Source organism: Acartia tonsa, chromosome 7, assembly GCF_053477335.1.
Source record: "Acartia tonsa isolate MP-2025a chromosome 7, ASM5347733v1, whole genome shotgun sequence".
NCBI classification, from domain to species: domain Eukaryota; kingdom Metazoa; phylum Arthropoda; class Copepoda; order Calanoida; family Acartiidae; genus Acartia; species Acartia tonsa.
Window position 1 is genome coordinate 3,821,322 of NC_137266.1, and position 19,575 is coordinate 3,840,896.

Below are 19,575 nucleotides of genomic sequence, written 5' to 3' on the forward strand. Positions count from 1 at the left end.
CACAAACTAGGCGAGACAATGGATATATAAAAGGGATAAATAGATACATCATGAAAAGACCATGGATATATTAAATATTGAATACAAGAAAACACAATGGAAATATAAACATCTAGAAGATCACCTTGACACAAATTTGTCATAAGTTTATCACAATCTAGAAGAGACAATGGATATATAAAAGGGATAAATGAATACATAATGAAAAGACAATGAATATATAAAATCTTGGATACAAGAAAACATACTGGAAATATAAACATCTACAAGATCACCTTGACACAAACTTACTATAAGTTTGTCACAAACTAGAAGAGACAATGGATATATAAAATTATGGATACAAGAATACATAATGAAAATATAAACATCTACAAGATCACCTTGACACAAACTTAGAACAAGTTTGTCACAATCTAGAAAAGACAATGGATATATAAAATCATGGATACAAGGATTCATTATGGAAAAACAATGGATATATTAAATCATGGATACAAGGATTCATTATGGAAAGACAATGGATATATTAAATCATGGATACAAGGATTCATTATGGAAAGACAATGGATATATTAAATCATGGATACAAGGATTCATTATGGAAAGACAATGGATATATTAAATCATGGATACAAGGATTCATTATGGAAAGACAATGGATATATTAAATCATGGATACAAGGATTCATTATGGAAAGACAATGGATATATTAAATCATGGATACAAGGATTCATTATGGAAAGACAATGGATATATTAAATCATGGATACAAGGATTCATTATGGAAAGACAATGGATATATTAAATCATGGATACAAGGATTCATTATGGAAAGACAATGGATATATTAAATCATGGATACAAGGATTCATTATGGAAAGACAATGGATATATTAAATCATGGATACAAGGATTCATTATGGAAAGACAATGGATATATTAAATCATGGATACAAGGATTCATTATGGAAAGACAATGGATATATTAAATCATGGATACAAGGATTCATTATGGAAAGACAATGGATATATTAAATCATGGATACAATGATTCATTATGGAAAGACAATGGATATATTAAATCATGGATACAAGGATTCATTATGGAAAGACAATGGATATATTAAATCATGGATACAAGGATTCATTATGGAAAGACAATGGATATATTAAATCATGGATACAAGAATACATAATAGAAAGATAAACATTTATAAGATCACCTTGACACAAACTAGAAGAGACAATCGATAATGGATATATAAATTAATGGATATATAGATACATAATGGAAATATAAACATTTACAGGGTCACATTGACATAAACTTTCTATAAATAAAATGAAGTTTACAATTTGCTTTTTGTTCATTTGCCAGCATCGGACTGTGTTTAAATTTTTGAAACATTTGACTGATCTTGAAGACCCAATCCAAAGTCGATACAAGGTTATTAAAGGAGAGACAAAGTTACATATAGCTATTTAACTCTTTATATATCTTACTTTATTAATCTAATTGCTGTGATTCAACAAATTAAAATCTAATATTTTAGAAACCACCATTAAAAGGTTCCAGTTAAAAATTGCTGTAATGAAAACATATCTCATAATTTTCTTAAATAGTCATATATTTTCCTATCCCTGTATCCATAGATGATAGATAGATATACATATATTGGTTGATATATCCATTGACATGTGGCATTATAAGTTTATCAACCTTGGAGTAAACTTTGATACATTAAGTTCACAGATTAGCCTTAAAGTAGAGATAGGATAGATGGATTTTAAAAATCTATAAACAGACAATCTTCCTTTTATGAAAGAGACAGGATGTATGTCTGTTTGTCATTCTATTTGACTGATAATTACAATAAAAAAAAATCTGAGTTTTTTACAGTTAATCTTTTTTAGGTACACATAAAAAGAATAGAATAGTACATAGAAAAAATAAATTCTTCAGTAAAAGGGGACCTCCGCCTCAACAAATAAAGTTAACATAAGGAAAAAAAAAATTATTTAAATGCAGGATCTTTATATGAAAATACTGACTGATTAAGACTTAATCACAAAGATGGAATGAATTTTGATTATAGAATTCCTTTCAGCCCTTTCTTATTTATGCCACACTGTTACAGGAATGATCAATCCAAGATTGACAATTGTAACATGCCTAAATTTACTTTTATAGATATCCTTTAAAACAGACAGACCTTTTAAAAAATAATATTACAACAGACAGACCTTTTACAAATAATATTACCACAGACAGATCTTTTAAAAATAATATTACAACAGACAGACCTTTTAAAAATAATATTACCACAGACAGACCTTTTGAAAATAATATTACCACAGACAGACCTTTTAAAAATAATATTACCACAGACAGACCTTTTAAAAATAATATTATCACAGATAAACCTTTTAAAATAATATTACCACAGACAGACCTTTTAAAAATAATAGTATTACCACAGACAGACCTTTTAAAGATAATATTACCAAAGACAGACCTTTCAAAAATAATACTAAAACAGACAGACCTTTAAAAGGGTGTACTTGAAAGGAAGATAAGTATTGTCATATTGGATAATAAAGTCTCAAGAACACCAATACTACATTTTGTTCAAGACTAAGTTATTTATTGCATCGTATTATAGATAGTTTTCCGCAGATTTTTATAAAAAATATAGGATTATTTTAATTACAATTATTTAGAATTATTTGACAGTAATGAATTTGATTACCATTTATTGATTTATCAAATTAACTTCCGTTCCTGATAAAATATTGAAATAAAAATGATAAAATTAATACTAGTTTTGTTAGCCCGAGGCTTCGGCCCCATGGTGCATACAAAACAGGTTTCAATCCTAACTTTTTTTTATTTAAAATCCGCGGAAAACTGTCTATACTACGATGTAATTCATAACTATTCTTATATGGTTACAAACAGACAAAACTAAACAAATCCCCTAATCTCTGTAAAACCATCAATAGATAAAGGATTTATCTATATTTATACTATGTCCAATTTATCAGGGAGAGATTGGACAGTTACAATAATTACACTGGTACCCAAAGTTTTTTAAACATGTTATCTTATATGTTGGCCCAAAAACTTTGGGTACTTTTGAATTTTGATTGATTAGATCAAACTCGCAGTGTCCAAACTTTTCAACCAATAATTTAAATTTACTTAAGAGGTTAATTATCAGAACAGATGTATTTAAAATTATCGTCGAGTGTCTTATCCTTAAGAACCCTGCTAATTTATACATTTAATAAAACAAAAGCAAAGCTTTTCTAAACTTAGAATAGGTCTTTATGTCAGTAACATGTAGCTCTTATCTTAAATTCATGGATGATAGAACTGTCCTCTTGTTTTCAAACTTTACATGATAATTTGTGTTACAATAGTATCAGTGAGCAATTTTTACCACTAATAATTGAAATCTATAGAAAGGGTAGATTTGTCTAATGTCTTATCCCTTAAGATCCCTGTTATTTATCTGTCCTATTATATAAAGTAGTAAGGACTTTTTCAAAAGCTTAAGATATTAGCTACTGAACCGATTAAGTTCTCCGTTTGGGAAAGCTTAATATAGGTCCTTAGATTGTTTTAGGCTATATTTTAGACTTAAGCCTTGTGATGGTTTTAGGTTATTTTTTTTATCCTCGAATACAGAGCCCCTCGATGCTATGTGCGCACTCACTAATTTATCTATTCTTATTAAGCTTTAACCTTTCTCTAATTTGTAATAAGGATTATCTTATATTATATTTTAATATTTGGTTAGATAGGGGTAAAAGTGTTTATGTATTTAGACTTTTTATTTTTATTTGTATATCTATTTTTATTTCTATCTATCAAACTAACTATCTATCTGCCTATCTAACACTGTTTATTAGCTAGCAATCTGCATATTTAACTAATTATCTATCTCTCTAACTATCTAGTTGGATATATAACTATCTTTCTGTCTTTTTATCTATCTATTTATATATCAAAGTATAACTCTGTATTTCAAAGTGTCTGAAATATTTTTATGTCAATCTAACTGATAAATAAATTATTTTTTAGCATTTTGGCTATATAACCATCTATCTGTCTATCTATCTAACTATTTGTATATACATCTTATGTAGTAATTGTATGTCTATATCATTCTTTCGGTTATGTGGCTATCTATTTGTCTATCTATCTATCTATCTATTAATCATAAATCTTTCTCTGTAACCATTAGATTTTGCTATAACTGATTATTTGTATGTTAAAATAATTGACTGTTTTATAAGAACACTATGTATCTATGATTGGGATATAAAATTATCTACGGTTAACAACAAATTGCTCACTAAGATTTATATTTATTTATTAGTGTACTTTCATTTCCCCATAGAATCCAACCACGCGCTGTTCATAGTATCATATTATTTAAAAAAAAACAATATCATAAAATTCTACTTTTAGATAGCATTGTACTTTTTAACTATAAAATGAAAATATTTGTTTATCTTTTAAAATAGAATTAACATGTATCATTTTAGGTATAACATTTTGACGAAAAAATATGATTGAGTTTGAAAGATTTTTTTCCCTAAAATTCAAAGATTTTTAACTAAATTCAATAACTTTGTTTATTCACAGGGACATTAAGGGATAAGACAATAAATGATAATATGATATAAAACCATAATGATAAAAAACATAATCACCACTTTTGTAGATTCAAATAATTAGTTCTTAGTTTTGACATCACTTTATAGTTTGCAACCAACAATTCAAAACTCAAGAATCCAAAGTTTTTTAGGCAACAAATAAGATATTGCAGTTATAAAACTTTGGGTACCAATATAATTTACAATTCAATATCCCCTCCCTTCCTTCCTGGCTTATTATTCCCCTTTGTATTAAAAACAATTAACAGATTTTAGCACGTTTCGTCAGCCGTGCATTTGCCGCCAATTAAAACCAGTTTTGATTGATGGATGGTTATTTATCACATCGTATTACAGAAATCTTTCTGCGGATTGTAAAATTAAAAATCAATATTAGAATTAATGGCCCCGAGATACTAAGGCAACAAAACTGGTATTGATTCTATGATTTTGATTTTATTATTCGTGAGAAGATAAACATACAACAAATTATACATGATTTTTCAGAATGGATGAGATCTGGTTCTAATCCATTGTATATTAATCGGTTTCGGAGCCATAAACTTTTACTAATCAGACAGATTGACATGTTAGGCAGAGGTTTAGACATCAAATTATTTACAAATCGTAGTATTCACTGTGGTTTATAAGTGCGTCTGTCGACCTCTGTAAAAGGTAGCTAGAAACTAATTTATAATTTCTAAATTGATTTGTGGTGTCTACATAATAGATATGAATAAATTAGATACACAATTGTGAGCCATATTTTTACAGTTATAAATGTAGTACTTCCCTTGAGGAGATTTTGGAATTAAACTGTAAATATTTGACAGGCGGAAAAGCTTTTGGCAAACAGTTTATCTATTTTGATTAAAATATAAACCAAATAATGCTATAAACAAAAATATTCTTCCAATTTTCATTGGTGGAAATATTTGAAAACTGTAAGTTTTTTAAATTAAATAAAAATCTGCACTGTACGTCTATTTATAATACTCTATTGTCTAAACAAGAAATTAAATACCAGACTAAAATTTTATATAAGGATTGTATCTCTAATTACAATACTCTATTGTCTAAATTAGAGATTAAATACCAGACTAAAATTTTATATAAGGATTGTATCTCTAATTATAATACTCTATTGTCTAAATAAGATATTAAATACCAGTCTAACATTTTATATAAGGATTGTATCTCTAATTATAATAATCTATTGTCTAAATAAGAGATTAAATACCAGTCTAACATTTTATATAAGGAATGTATCTCTAAATATAATACTCTATTGTCTAAATAAGAGATTAAATACCAGACTAAAATTTCCCCCCAATTATTAATTGCTCTTTTAATTGTTTGGTTACATTTTCCTATATAAATTAAAGCGTTGAAAACTATTTGTTTATCTTTTAACTAAACATTTAAAATTTTACAAATAATAAGAAGTTTTGGTTAATGTTTTGAAAATTGCTTAAATACACGCTAATGTTTAAGGCTTTACTTTATTATACAGAAATTCTTAGGTTAAAATATTGTACATTGATGTTCTAGTAATCATTATTAAAAAAAATGTAAGACTAAAGTTAATTATACCATACAAATCATTTTGTCATAAAAGTTTAAATAATCCTTATGTTTTAAATGGACTTTCTGGTATCATCATTTAAGGAATCATCATGTTTAAAATTGACAGGACAATTATAACGTGGTTAGATTAGCAAAAAAAAGGAAAAGTCTTTATATCGAAATAAAATAGAATTTGATATAATGAAAGGTTTGATTTAATTCTTATCATTTAGACTTTGAAACAGCCTTTGATTTATTAAATAATTATTAAAAAAGGTAGTGGACGATAGATGAAGATAAATTTATTAATTAAACTTCTCCTTAAAAGTAAATCAACGAATTCATATCTTTTTAGACTGCTTTTAAGTAACCATTAATCTAGATTACTTTTTGTAAATTAGCAGGTTTTAGACTATTTAATTCGACCCTCAATTTAAAAAGTCCTTGCATAAACCAGTTATACATAGCAGTATCAACCAAAAAAAAACTATAGATGAGACAACCTAGTAAAGTAGTAACCATTGAAATAAATTGTAGATATTTCCTATTGTTCTAACTATGTAGGTGGATTAAATAAGGGGTCTAAAATCTCAAATTACCATAAATAACAGTAGAAATTTCAACTATTAAATGCATAAAGTCAGCTGTGATATATAAGTTTTGCTAATCTAGGAACCGGAATAATAAAAGTCTAATCAGTTGGCAAAGCCCTTCTTATTCCCCTCAAAAGATTACAGCAAGTCTGGGATCTTAAGGGATAAGACAATGGAAATTTTATTTATCATAATTGGGGTAAAGAATCAATTTATTGTTCATTGTCTTATCCCTGACAATCTAGAATACAAAGTAGAATGATTTATGTCCGTCCGTCTGTCTATCTGTCCGTCCCTAAAGATCTCAGTAACCACTGAACCGATTGAATTCTACTTTTCAGGGTATATGTATCTACAGGTCCTGTGGTGGTTTTAAGCGATTAACTTGGGGGGTGGGACACCCTCAACCTCCCCAAAAAGAAAGAATCACCCCACCTATTTTTTAGAATTATTTAAAATAGTGGTGAAGTGGGGGCTCTCCAGGTAATAAAAGATGTAATTATAGCACTTGGGGCAAAGCCCCTAGAGGCTAATGGCGAATCCGCTGGTATTTAATGAAGCATTTTCTTTCCCAGATTGAAAATAATGAAATAATAGACATAAGGGTAAAATTTTTAAGGGTTTGCATCAATTTATCGTCCATTGTCTTATCCCTTAACCCTTACAGATCGGGCCCCAATTCCCACCTTAATAGATCGGGGGGGGGGCTCAAAGAGCCCCCCCCTCTATCTCGGCTCCTGGTACAGATAAAGACGTAAAATTTTTTTCTGGTGGTTCATGTGTATTTTTAGAGAAAATTACTTTTTCTAGTCATAGCAGTCAGACCGCTCCTTAGCCGCTTTTTAGCGGCCAGCCGCTAAATTTTAAAACAGCTGTAGAGCGGCCAATTTTGCAGCTAGGATGACCAAATTTTAGGACGAACTTTTATTTTTCATAACAAAAAAATTACTTTTTCTGATCATCGCCGAAAAACGGCAAATAACGGAAACCGCCATTTTCGGCGGTTACGGCGGTAAAATGGCGGTTGGCGGCGCAAATTAATATTTTTATCTGTTTATTATTGCTCAAGGATTTACCAAAAAAAATTATAGGTCTCTAGCTGTAATAGAAGCCACGATATTCATGATATATGTCTGTAGTAAAAGCCGGACAAAAATCGGTCATAAAGTCGGTCAGGGAGCGGTCAAACGGTCATAACACCACTTTTCTCAGATGGTCATTGATATCTAAGTATTCACCAAAAAAATTTTATGTTTCTACCTTATACACAAAAGTCATAATGTAGAAATTAAGATTTATTTAGAATTTTTTCTAATTTTTTTTGCTACCCAACCGACTTTGACCGGACACCACGACCGACACAGACCAGATATCCTAATAAAATCAACTCTTGCCGACGTATAATTACTAAACTTAAAAAGTCATGAAGTTACAGCTCTCCATCTTTCCTACAAAAAAAATGAGATTGAAAAAACTAGAGGGGGGGGGCTCTTTGAGCCCCCCCCCCGATCTGTAAGGGTTAAGAACCCTGTATGACACCGTATTATTTAGTGCTTGATTATAAAGGATAATAGTGCCAAATGAACATGTTAATTCATTATCTATCTATCTCTTCATTGAATCATTTCTTCTAGGTATACATAGATCTTTATATAAACGTAACATGATGTGCGTTTTTGTTCCTTTTTTTGTGTGCCGAATAATCTCTCTAACCACTGAACTGATATGGTTCTACTTTACGAAGTAGCTGCTTAGGTCTATAATATTTTTTGAGGGAGGATACCATCACCCTCCCAAGATATTTCGCTCAAAGAAAAACCTAACAAATCCCCCCTCCCCTAAAAAAAATATCTTTATTATTTATTATTTTCTTTTTAATTTTTAAAAAAAGTTAAAATTGAACAGATTAGGCCTCTAAAATCATATTGCATTTCATTTTTTTTTTAAATTCTAGCGACTGAGCCCCTAGCATTTGATGAAGGGAGGAAGAGGTTAAATATCCTAAAAGCTTTCTTAAAAAAATAAGCAACTTAAATCAGTTCAGAGGTTAGCAACCTATCTTTATAGATAAAGGAATAACATTACAACTTCATATAAAATTATTCCATCTTTTTTGCTAAACTAATAGATATACAGAAAAATATTAAAATAAATTTTTCACGAATAATGAAATAATATTCATAAATTCAGTTTTGTCTTGTTATTTCAAATAAACCTGGAATTAATCCTATTTTTTTTTTATTTATCCGTGGAAAGCTTTTTATAATACGATGCGATAGATAACTATTCTAGAATAAATTCCCATGTTCCTTGTGTGTGTTATACATAGAAAAGGGAAATTGGCTGTTTATTACAATAGTCCCCAAAGTTTTTGATAACGTTTTCTTGTTCGTTGGCTTAACAACTTTGGGGAATCAAACGTTTTAACCACTTATTTTAATTTAAAGAAGGGGTAATATTGTGTATCATCATTTGGGATTTATCGGCCATTGTCTTATCCCTTTAGAACCCTGGTTTTCTACATAGAAAGTGCACCTCGGTAAAATAAATGTCTCTGGATTTTAATAGACTTGGTAGGAGCATAGCCTCTCTATATATTTACATACGTCTGTTTTTAAGCTTCGATAGGGAAGATGACTTGTACGATAAGGTCTAAAATGCTATCATTATCCATATTAAAGAATGTTCGTCTGTCTATGTCTGTGTTGCAGACTGTAGGGAGGGATCTAATTTCTTAAACCATATGGGTCCCATTTACAGTGAAGCTTTTAGTAGATCTAGAGTAGGTTTAAAACTATTTTTGGGGATCAAACCTCTCTCCTTCATCTTTAGAATAAATTAACACCACACAAGAAAATTGAAAAATAAGTTTAAGTATTTAAAAATATTAGGCTCTTAAAGAGGTGAAACTCGTTAGCTTGCAGAGTTTTTTTTTTGAGTAAATGATGTGCAATCAAAGGGTTGTTTGTCTGTTATAAAATCTAGGCTAAACTATGCTCTCTTATGGATGATGTCATTCTTGTTATTGCTGAGGATTTTAATACACTTTTTCTGCATCAATCTAGGGGGGAGAAAATTAAATTTTCTGATAGATGGTGACATTTATTTTCTTCTCTCTATGCTCTTTTTATCTAGCTATTTTTCTTTTTATCTAAACTTCTACCTAGATATCTATTCATTTATACATCCAAATATTCTATCTATACTTAATCTTGGTAGAAAATTATATTTTTTGATAGATGGTGATTGCTTTCTTTCTAAATATCTATTCATTTATTATATATAATATTGACTCTATTCTTAATCTAGGGGAGACATTAGAATTTCTGATAGAGTGTGACATTTATTTTCTTCTATCTATCCTCTTTCTATCTTGCTATCTTTCTTTCTATCTACTTTACTAACTAGATATTTATCCAATTATATATCCAATTTTCTATCTATTCTTTTTCTAGCGGGAGAAAATTATTTTTTTTTTGATAGATGGTTACATTTATTTTCATCTTTCTATCCTATATCTATCTTTCTATCTAAAAAGCTATACGTCTGCCTATAAATCTAACCTTTTTTATATCCAATTTTTAAAAAGTATTTTATTCTGTCTATCATCCCCTTTCTATCTATATAGCTATCTTTCTATCAGTCTATATATCTATCCATCGGCCTAATTATCTGCTATATAAATATCCAAATACTAAATCTAGATAATGATATTTAATTTCTATTTTATATCTTTATATCAATCTATCTAAAACTTTACCTTGTAAATATTTATCTGGTTATCTTTTACATTATTATTTTGAACTCTCTGAAATTAAATCAAACTTTTGAAAAAAATCTCAAATATTATTATAAATCTTATTATTAGATTTGTTGTAACTTCAACTGGATTGATAATTTTGTTCGTTAGCTCACAGACTGTGCACAGCTAGCTTAAGCCAGGTACAGGATTACTTAAGTACGACAAAGAAACTAACTAGAAAGGGTGTTCTAGGAAGGTATTGTGAGTTCAAAACCAATATTACTTGAATCGTAGCTGTTCCTTCCCTACTATGATTTTTTTCAAAAAACTTTTTTATTGGCTGCTAGTAGTTTCCAAACTTTTCAACCAATAATTTCCATCTACAAAAAAGGTAATTTTGTTTATCATTTATCATCCATTGTCTTATCTCTTTCAAAAAACTACATTACATCTCTTATGTAGATTGAATATATCGGTTAAATGAAATTGCATCAGCGATACAATTGCAGCCGGGGAAAAAGGGATAGTTATTTCATCTTGAGAGACTATAGCATCATCCACAGATATTAGGTTAAGTAACATGCAACAGACAATAGACACCCAACCCTTTGATCGCAGGAGCTTTCTCTGGAAGTACCAATTGTGCATGATAATGAGTCGTAAAGATTCTGTGTTGTTTATAAACCAAGACATTTTCCTTAATTACTATTATTTCACGTACCAGACATAACAGTATCAGGTACCATTTTTAATGTCTCTAGCATTACTTTTTTTTTTGAATGATTTTCTAGGTGATTTAGAATATTTAGGCACATTCAAAAATGTATCTAGATTTTGTATGGCTTCTATTGCCGCCTTTTATCTCCACATATATGTGCCATTTAATGTCGGATAATTACTATAATTACAGAGTTAACTTGAAAAGCAAAAAGACAATGGTTAACGATTACTAAATTTGTCAATAAAATTATTTATTTTGAAATTTTATTGATTTACTTATCGTTTCATCTTTGAATGGGATGCAATTCATTTATGGGAACTAACACACTTACACTTTTTATGTAACTTAAACATTTAGAACTAGAGTAACTCAAAACTTAAACTAAAAGAACAATTATTCCAGTATGGCTTCAGAACCGATTAGTATCCGCTGGATTTTCCACGAATATTAAAATACAAATCATGATATTGATACCAGATTTGTTAGCATATAATTTTTCATTTTGATATTCGCGGAAAGCTTTCTTTAATACGATGCCATAAATAACTAGTCTTTAACTAAAAGAAAAATGGATATTAATATATTTTTCTCATCTAATAATAATCAGCTAGGCCCTATCTTTACAGGTTAATAACCCTGTTGGCGCTTCTAACCTTTATTTAACCAACCAAACCCAATATAAAAATAAAACAAACATCTCACTTTTTATGAAACTTTAGATCTCTCGATAATTATTATAATTTTTATATTAAAGTTTGAGAGGGTTTTAGTGGATTTTTGGGAGAAGTGATTAAGGCTCACATGTTATCAAAAGCTATTTGCAATCACTATTAACGTACCAAATGCGCAGTTAGCATCTAGGGGCACTGTATTCGATGGGGGTAGGGAAGAAAAGAAAAATAGCATAGAACCATCCTAAGACTTAAATCTAAAATATAAATGCGTAAAACCCCCACACCAAAAACTTAATTGGTTCGATGGTTGAATAGAATATCCATACAATTTTTATGTTTATTACATATGATTATGTTGTAATGTTAATGTTTTGTTAACATGGTAGGACTAAGTTTTTGTTATTGAAAACTAATTACATTATTCTAACTTATTATTTACATTGGATATGAATATACACAATATTATACGATCTGTGTTAGTTCCTTAGCTACTCTTATTGTATGTCTTTTTTGTTCGTTTGTCTGTTTAATAGGGTAATATTTGCATATAGAACTTATCAATATGAGTTTTGTGCGTTATCCTCTTAGAAATAACGCACAAAAGCAGTCAGACTACTAAAGATTTTTAATGAAGGGCAAGAAGTTTCAGCCATGTATCTTTTGTCGAAGCAGAGAAAATATGTTTTATAAATTAAAAGCGGCTATTAAGCTGTTAAAAAGCAGTCCGACGGCTACGGATGTTTTATACTTAATTATGCTCCTTATTAATGGAAATGTTTTCAAAAAGTTTTACAGGAGCCAAGAAAATCAGTTGTGAAAAATAAAAGTGGCTAAAAAGCTGATTAAAAGCGGCTAAAAAGCTGTTAAAAAGCAGTCCGACGGCTACAGATGTTTTATACTTAATTATGCTTCTTATTAATAGGAATGTTGACAAGAAGTTTTAGCTTTCTATTGTTTACAGGAGCCAAGAAAATTAGTTGTGAAAAATAAAAGCGGATAAAAAGCTGATTAAAGCAGTCCGACGGCTACGGATGTTTTATACTTAATTATGCTCCATATAGATGGGAATGTTGACAATAAATTTCAGCTTTCTATCTTTTATAGGAGCCCAGAAAATCACGTTTCCCCAAAACGTTTCAGACATAGGGACAGACGGACATTTAAAATTATAGAGTAACTTCGCTACAAATAATTGCTATACTTTTTGATTGTGAACGTCGGTAAATGTGACTTCAACTATATAGATTAACTGAAGGCACATAAAATGTTTTCTTTTCAATCTGTGTTAAGTTCTGCTGTCAAAAAAAAAATATATCCTCTTAATCTTTTTGTATTTTGGCGATTTCTCTTGGGAAGGTGTTGGTATCCTCCACCCAAATAGCTGTAAACCTTCCTAGGACCCATGAGATGTAATATAGAACCATATCGGTTAAGCGGTTAGCAAGATCATATAGACAGACTGAGGTCCTTCTACTTTGCTATAAGGATTAAATCCATAAAAACAAATGCAAATGCACTGCTTAGTATAATACCTTATAATATATTGATTTTAGATTAAAATGTACATACAAATACATATGAAAAGTATCATATGTATTCTATTATAATCATTGAATTTTGTTTTATTTTTAGTAATTCATGGTACAATGGATACAGAATATGCATGGATATAATGACAGAGAAGAAATTTTCGTTAATTTAGGTTGCTAACATGGACATCATTTATTGGTCAGATTATTCATCTAGCAGGAGGGGAGGGGATGTGGATATGGGGATTGTTATTTCAGCCAGATACAAGTTTCAATTTAATTAGATTACATACTAAGTTGGTGTAAGATCCAAGTAATTATGTATGCATTAATGGTACCTTTTAAAAAAAAAAAAAAACAATTACAATAAATGTAACATGATGTCTGTGTAATGTATATATACCATACTATATGAACTTTATGGTTCTCCTTTGCAGTGAAGTTTCTTACAGGTCCAGAAAAGGTTTAAAACTATTTAAGGGGAGGGTACATTCTTCCCGTATAAAAAAAAACCCGCCTCTAAAAAAAACTAAAATGTACAGTTCAAGGAGTAAGGGGAGATTGGGGATGAACACAATTTTTTCGGCCATTGTCTTATCCCTTTAGATCCCTGATAGCAAATATTATATGTATAACAAATCTGTCAATAACTAATTTGTGCCTATTCATGGCCTATTAGTATTTATAGATGGGCATACAAATATAAATATGTAATATTCATGGCCTATTAGTATTTATAGGTGGTCATACAAATATAAATATGTAATACTTCATTCATATTATTTATATAAATTGATATATTTAAGAAAGACATTTTTCAAAGAGAATCTTTTCCTTAATTAGGATCTGTATGTCCGTACGTTAGAATAGTTTTTTTCCATTAATTTAGGCACAAAAATATTGTTCATTCGATTTAAAACCTTGTTGATTTGTATAATACAATTTATAAATCGCAGCAACTTTTTACCAGAAAGTCCGTACGTCCATATGAAACAAGCAGATTTTTTACTTTTTTGACAACTAATTTTTGTATAATATTTAAATTAATCAGATTTTTGAAGTAATGATTATTAGTACAACATTGTGTATGTCCCTATATAGAATCTTGTATTTAAGCAATTTTGCAACAAGTGTATATACATTTTTTACTTTTATGTTTGTTCTCTTCTACCGTCTGATTCAGAGCTTTGTTTTTTTTATGGATGTTGTTCTCCTTGTTTTATTAAAAAGACGCAATTTCATAGAAAAATCGCGTAACATTTATTCAAACGGTTCAGTATAAAATAAAATTATTTGCAAATCCTGTAATTAGCCATGTGATTCTTAAATTCCCCCTCCATTTTTATTAAAATTTTTGTAAAATAGAAAGACATTTTATTTATTTCTTCAAATACAGAGCCTAGATACTAGTGGCGCATTTGATAAAGCTTTGTTTAATGTATTTTTGGTTTTAATTAGAAAATCCCCCAATAAAACTTAAAGAGGGGTCTGGAGGTAGTGATGATCGAATGGCAAATTATTTAAATATGACTAGAGTTCTCAAAATACACGTAATCATTTTCACATGCTTTGTAACTTTAATAATTTGTAATTTTGAATAAACTAGCTTTATAATCATAGGCGTGCAGAAGGGGTATTGACCAAGTAGAACGATGTCTATCAGTCTGTCTGTCTGTCTGTCTGTCCGTCTGTTCGTCTGAAGCTTAAGATCTCAGTAACCACTTAACCGATTGGGCTCTACTCTTCGGAGAATATACCTACTGGTCCTGTGATGGTTTTAAGCTATTTTCTTGAAGGGTGGGACACCCCCAACCCCCCCTAAAAAATGTAAAATAACCCCCCCCATAAAAATTTTTTTTTTACTTTTTCTTTTTAAATCTAAAATACGAAAAATTAGGTTGATCAAACCTCTTGGGGCAAAGCCCCTAGAGGCTAGGGGCGAAGTCGCTAGTTATAAATAAGCCGTTTTAAAGACTTTAGTAGACTCTGATCACTAACAAAAATAACTACAATAAATCTATAAATAAATCTACAATAGGCTGTTCACAGTTTAAAGTTATAGGAATAACTAACTAACTACTCTTAATAGATGATCACGGATAGATAGATATATGTCGGAGTAAGCGTGGATACATAGAAAGATAGATGCCGGAGATTATATAGATAGATAGATAGTTATAGCGGAGAAAATATACTTACTCTTAATTCTTCCGTCCGTATACATTCACTCTCTCTCTCTCTCTCTATCTATCTTTTTCGTCCTTACCCCCCCCCCCCCACTCTCTCTCAAACCCTTCTATCTTTATCAGGATTGAAGTGGACAATATTTTATAAACATATATTCTCATTCGTTGGCTTATCAACTTTCGATGAATTTCTTAAATCTTGATTGGTTAAATGAAATCAAACTAGTGTAAAACTTTTTAATATATAATTTTGATCTACAAATGGAAAAATTTTGTATATAATAATTGGGTATGTACATCAATTTATCGTCAATTGTCTAAGCCCTCAAGACAATTTATCTTTATTTATCTTATTTTTTTCTCTATCAAAAAAACGCTGACATTTTTAAAATTCTAATTGCGCAGCTTGTGTTTTCTTCTAATTATACAAGTCGCGCAGTAATAAATTTTAAAATTGTCCGCATTTTTTTTGCTCACCCTTTATAATACAAAGAAGAACGATGTATTTCTCACTGTCTGTTTGTTTGTACCGAAGGATCTCGATAACCGCTGAACCGATCGGATTCTCCTTAACAGGCTAGCTTTTCAATGGTCCCTGGAAGGTTTATAAATATTTTGCGACCATTCCCCTCGCCATAAAACAATTTATAAAACAAATAAATGTGTTTTGGGATTCAACTCTCTATCCTTAAGTGCTCCTAGAGTCCTATAGTGGGCGAAGCCGCAAGTAAATAAGTTAAGCAGCATTTACATCTAAATTTTGTACTCAACGGCGAAAATTATAGAACGAATTTACCAAAGAGTAAAGATTTTCCTAAGAGATGTCCAAACACAATGGTTTAACGCCACCCTCACATGACCTTGAGGGTTTAATAGACATGTCAGCGAGAAGGCACTCAATAACTCTGACCTAGGAAGTAGCATGTTTATTAAACACTACAAAAATCTTTTATCTTAACACTTTATAATACGGAACGCTGATAACCAATTAGTGTCAAAGTGTACATATAATAATACAACATCTGCAGTTTTGCAATGTTTTTTTATAGATTAGCGACTTATATTGATTTAGTTACATAAAAAATAAACAATAATTCATTAATAGATATTAAAGAATGCTATATAAATACATATATTTTATAACTTGTCAATTAAACTTAGATTTTAAGATGTGTTTGCGTCCTCTATTGGCAAAAATATAAACTAAAATTTGAAAATTGACACCTGAAAATCAATTAAATACAACACCTGTATATTAAATATAATTCCTAAAGTAGTTACAGTAACATAAGATTATGCGGGTTCACAAAAGATAATTTTACTGTGACACTTCATTTTCAAACCAGCCTACTTAGATCTTATCTGTAGTAATCGATATATTATTACTTGGATGTTGCACCAGATTTTCGCGTACTCTGATAAACTGTTGCTAACAACTGGCTAAAATAACAATACCTTTCATAAACCCCCTTTACCCTATCCCCACTCCTCCTACATGATGAACAAACTAACCAATAAATGAGGATCATATTAGCATGCTAATCAAATTTTTTTCTGTCAATATATCCACATAAATCCTGTATCTATTTCTGTAGTACGGATTTTATTTTAATCTCCTTCCTACTAGAGGGGGTAGGGGGTCGTATTATGAAGGGGGGGGGGGAAGGATGATTGACCGATCGACTTAATTATCTTAAATTTGATTTTAACAAGGATGACAACATCTAATAAATCGAAGCTCCGCAGGACAAACGAATATATTTCTATATAACATAGTTAAAGTACACCTTTTTGCAAGCAATATATTGTCGAAAGCTTCTTAAACCCTCAGTGATTTCACATCACAATTTTAAAGCTCCCTCGTCCCCCTTTTAGGAATAGGATTAAATCAGTTTTTTGGGAATAAAGCTATTTTAAATTAAAACATTATTTTAAAGATTCCTAAGCGTATTTTTTTAAAAATAAATATATAAATACCATAAGGAAAAAGGATAATTTTCTCTATGAAAAATTCTCTAGATGTGGTTTATGGCAATGAGGAAGGGAACACTGAATTGTAAAACAAAATTGAATCCAAAGTTGTATAACCAAATTCTGACATTAGTTGGCTTCAATACTTGGGTTTTCATTAAATCTTCATTAGTTGCTTCAGGCATAAATAGAACTAGGGGGTAACTTTGAATATTATCATTGGAGATATACATTAGTCTATCATCAATTGTCTTATCCCTTGAGATCCCTGGAATGATGGTGGTGTGAATGACACTGTAAGTGGTTTCAGGTAATTTTCACGCAAAAACGGAAAGATAAAATTGCGAAATAGGTTCTGCTGTTACATTTGACATAGCTTGAGATCAGTTCTGTTATAATAGGACACACAAATAAGCGAAAAAGCTCAAAAAGTCATGTGTGACTTCATCAAAATCTATCTTTTTTTTATGGGGGTCCTTTCACACTTCTCCTCTTATCCCTCCTTTATAGATGTATTGTTTTGACTTCAAACATGACACTTTGAGCTTTCTCAAATGAACTCTTTGAAGAAGAATAAACATACTTTTCATTATTATGTTAGGTTAGACTAGGTTAAGTAAAGCTTAAAAGAGCCTAACTGGATTAGAAACCAACACTTTTAAAAACATTTTATGACAATTCCTGTAACAGTTTTCTTTAATAGACTATATGGAGCGTAGCAACTCTATAAAAGTTATATTTATTCCAACATTCTGTACATTCTGCCATATTAACCCTTACAGCTCGGGCCCCAATTCCCACCTTAATAGATCGGGGGGGGGGGGGGTCATATTGACCCCCCCCTCTATCTCGGCTCCTGTTACAGTTAGAGACATAAATTTTTTTTCTGGTGGTTCATGTGTATTTTTAGAGAAAATTGCTTTTTCTAGTCATAGCAGTCAGACCGCTCCTTAGCCGCTTTTTAGCGGCCAGCCGCTAAATATTAAAACAGCTGTAGAGCGGCCAATTTTAAAGCTAGGATCACCAAATTTTAGGACGAACTTTTATTTTTTATAACAAAAAAATTACTTTTTCTGACCATCGCCGAAAAACGGCAAATAACGGAAACCGCCATTTTCGGCGGTTACGGCGGTAAAACGGCGGTTGGCGGCGCCAATTAATATTTTTATCTGTTTCTGATCACAATAAAAGACTACATAAAATATTTGGTTGGTCTAGAGCTGTTTTGAAATTCGGCAGCTGGCAGCCTAAAAACAGCAAAATTACAGGTAGGAAATAGAAAATCGGTCAAAAATTGGTCAAGGAGTGGTCAAACGGTCATGACCTTACTACTCACGGAAGTTCATTATTGCTCAAGGATGTACCACAAAAAATTTTAGGTCTCTAGCTGTAATAGAAGCCACTATATACATGATGTAAGTTTACAGTAAAAGCCGGACAAAAAATCGGTCATAAAATCGGTCAGGAAGCGGTCAAACGGTCAAACGGTCATAACACCACTATTCTCAGATGTTCATTGATATCCCAGTATTCACCAAAAAAAAAATTTAGGTCTCTATCTTAGACACAAAAGTCATAATGAAGAAATTAAGATTTATTTAGAATTTTTTCTAAATTTAGTGCCACCTAACCGACTTTGACCGGACGCCACGACCGACACAGACCAGATATCCTTATAAGACCAATTCTTGCCGACGTGTAATTACTAAACTTAAAAAGTCATGAAGTCACAACTCTCTATCTTACCTACAAAAAAAATGACATTGAAAAAACTAGAGGGGGGGGTCAATATGACCCCCCCCCCCCCCCAATCTGTAAGGGTTAAAAAAGCACCGACATTCTAATGGTTTTAATTGCGCGTTTGTGTTATTTCTTATTTGTTGAGCTTCGCTTTAATGGATGTAGTTATCCCACAGAAATTATC

At 30.5% G+C, this 19,575-nt stretch overlaps 2 protein-coding genes across 2 annotated transcripts in view; both read right to left on the bottom strand.

The window, feature by feature from the left end:
- LOC145324105 (uncharacterized) overlaps positions 1–10,632 on the bottom strand; it is a 55,012-nt gene extending 44,380 nt beyond the window's left edge. Inside the window, exon 1 of the mRNA XM_080166734.1 lies at positions 10,589–10,632. The gene's annotated coding sequence lies outside the window, so the exon portion shown is untranslated. The remainder of the gene's footprint in view (positions 1–10,588) is intronic.
- Positions 1–19,575, bottom strand: part of LOC145324688 (very long chain fatty acid elongase AAEL008004-like) — a 199,798-nt gene that overhangs the window by 75,840 nt on the left and 104,383 nt on the right. The window lies entirely within an intron of this gene.